Genomic DNA, 2610 nt, shown 5'->3' with positions numbered 1-2610 from the left:
CTGTACTCTGCTGCACATGTAAGTGCAAGAGATCCTGAAGCACTCACTCATCATGGGAAAGTACCAATGTGTTTCTTCGTTGGTTGATAGAAGAAACATCTTACAAAAACTCTCCAGATTATTGACTTTTTTAAGTTTTTCTAGGAAACGTTTTAGATGAATGCTTATTAGCATTTGTCAGTATGTACTTTTAGCAAAGTGTCTCTGTGGCGCAATCAGTTAGTGTGTACGGCTATTAACCAAAAGGTTGGTGGTTCAATCCCACCCAGGGACGTAATTGACCTTGTTATCAGATTTTGGTGATCTTTAAGTAGACAAGTCAAATTTCATACCCCCTGTTATGGTGTAGGGTACCTGGCCTTCTCTGATGTAATCAGAGTTAGATTTGATTCAGTGATTTTATAAAAACATCTAGGAAGCACAATTTAGCAGTGGGTTGCAGAGAAAAAGAAATATGCTGGCAAAAAAACCAAATTGCGTGATTAAACAGTTCTTCATTTTCTGGCTTTATTTTTATGCTAACAAATTTGTTCTCTGAAAAGTGTCCACAAAGCCAAGTCTCTGATTAACACCTTTGTAGGGATGGTTTTTCACCTATTACTAAATTAAACTTGCTTCATTGGAAAGGCAGCAAGATGTATCCTCATTTCAATGTCTACAGAAATAATACAGGTTGACACCAGGAAACATTAATGCCACTGCACCCTTGCTGCTTTCTCATGTGGAAGTCTGTTTAATGTGAAAACAAGGTGATATCTAATTAGCACACAGGTAAGGAATTAAGAAAATCTTTATTTAAGGGTGAAGATGTTTCTCACAAAATCGTTGCCCCAATGCATCATTGAAATTCAAGCTGGAAAGATGATTTTAATATATCACTTGTACATTTTGTATTGCTCTTCTGGTGACAATGTAGTTTGTTTTTGTCAATTACCATTTTAATAATAGGGTAAAGAAAATGAAGTGGATTTTTGAAAGAAAACAATACTGTCAATATACTATTAAAACAAATTAAAATGGTAAAAGTTATTGTACTTTAAGTAAAAATAAAAGAGACAAAATATCAATCCCAGTTTTGGATTACTTTAATTAACAAAAAAAAATGCATATAGCAGAGGATAGTTTCAATCTGCCTACCTCTGGGTTATGGGCCCAGCATGCTTCCATTGTAGTACTCTGCTGCACATGTAAGTGCAAGAGATCCTGAAGCACTCACTCATCATGGGAAAGTACCAATGTGTTTCTTCGTTGGTTGATGGAAGAAACATCTTACAAAAACTCTCCAGATTATTGACTTTTTAAAGTTTTTCTAGGAAACGTTTTAGATGAATGCTTATTAGCCTTTGTCAGTATGGACTTTTGCAAAGTGTCTCTGTGGCGCAATCAGTTAGTATGTACGGCTATTAACCATAAGGTTGGTGGTTCAATCCCACCCAGGGACCTAATTGACCTTGTTATCAGATTTTGGTGATCTTTAAGTAGACAAGTCAAAATTTCAAACCCCCTGTTATGGTGTAGGGTACCTGGCCTTCTCTGATGTAATCAGAGTTAGATTTGATTCAGTGATTTTATAAAAACAGCTAGGAAGCACAATTTAGCAGTGGGTTGCAGAGAAAAAAAATATGCTGGCAGAAAAATCCAATTGAGTGATTAAATAGCTCTTCATTTTCTGGCTTTATTTTTATGCTAACAAATTTGTTCTCTGAAAAGTGTCCACAAAGCCAAGTCTCTGATTAACACCTTTGTAAGGATGGTTTTTCACCTATTACTAAATTAAACTTGCTTCATTGGAAAGGCAGCAAGATGCATCCTCATTTCAATGTCTACTGAAATAATACAAGTTGACACCAGGAAACATTAACGCCACTGCATCCTTGCTGCTTTCTCATGTGGAAGTCTGTTTAATATGAAAACAAGGTGATATCTAATTAGCACACAGGTAAGGAATTAAGAAAATCTTTATTTAAGGGTGAAGATGTTTCTCACAAAATCGTTGCCCCAATGCATCATTGAAATTCAAGCTGGAAAGATGATTTTAATATATCACTTGTACATTTTGTATTGCTCTTCTGGTGACAATGTAGTTTGTTTTTGTCAATTACCATTTTAATAATAGGGTAAAGAAAATGAAGTGGATTTTTGAAAGAAAACAATACTGTCAATATACTATTAAAACAAATTAAAATGGTAAAAGTTATTGTACTTTAAGTAAAAATAAAAGAGCAATAATATCAATCCCAGTTTTGGATTACTTTAATTAACAAAAAAAATGCATATAGCAGAGGATAGTTTCAATCTGCCTACCTCTGGGTTATGGGCCCAGCATGCTTCCATTGCAGTACTCTGCTGCCCATGTAAGTGCAAGAGATCCTGAAGCACTCACTCATCATGGGAAAGTACCAATGTGTTTATTCGTTGGTTGATGGAAGAAACATCTTACAAAAACTCTCCAGATTATTGATTTTTTAATGTTTTTCTAGGAAACGTTCTAGATGTATGCTTATTAGCCTTTGTCAGTATGTACTTTTTGCAAAGTGTCTCTGTGGCGCAATCGGTTAGTGTGTTTGGCTATTAACCAAAAGGTTGGTGGTTCAATCCCACCCAGGGACG

General features: G+C 35.3%; 1 non-coding gene across 1 annotated transcript; it reads left to right on the top strand.

Annotated features, from left to right (window-relative positions):
• The first annotated feature begins 2536 nt into the window (after nt 1-2536).
• Nucleotides 2537-2610, top strand: TRNAN-AUU (transfer RNA asparagine (anticodon AUU)). The gene has a single exon. It is a non-coding gene; the product is annotated as a tRNA-Asn (tRNA).

The sequence above is a fragment of the Pseudophryne corroboree genome, unplaced genomic scaffold, assembly GCF_028390025.1.
Source record: "Pseudophryne corroboree isolate aPseCor3 unplaced genomic scaffold, aPseCor3.hap2 scaffold_2904, whole genome shotgun sequence".
Lineage (NCBI taxonomy): Eukaryota > Metazoa > Chordata > Amphibia > Anura > Myobatrachidae > Pseudophryne > Pseudophryne corroboree.
The sequence above is the reverse complement of the archived record's forward strand: the minus strand, read 5'-3'. Positions and strand labels throughout refer to the sequence as shown.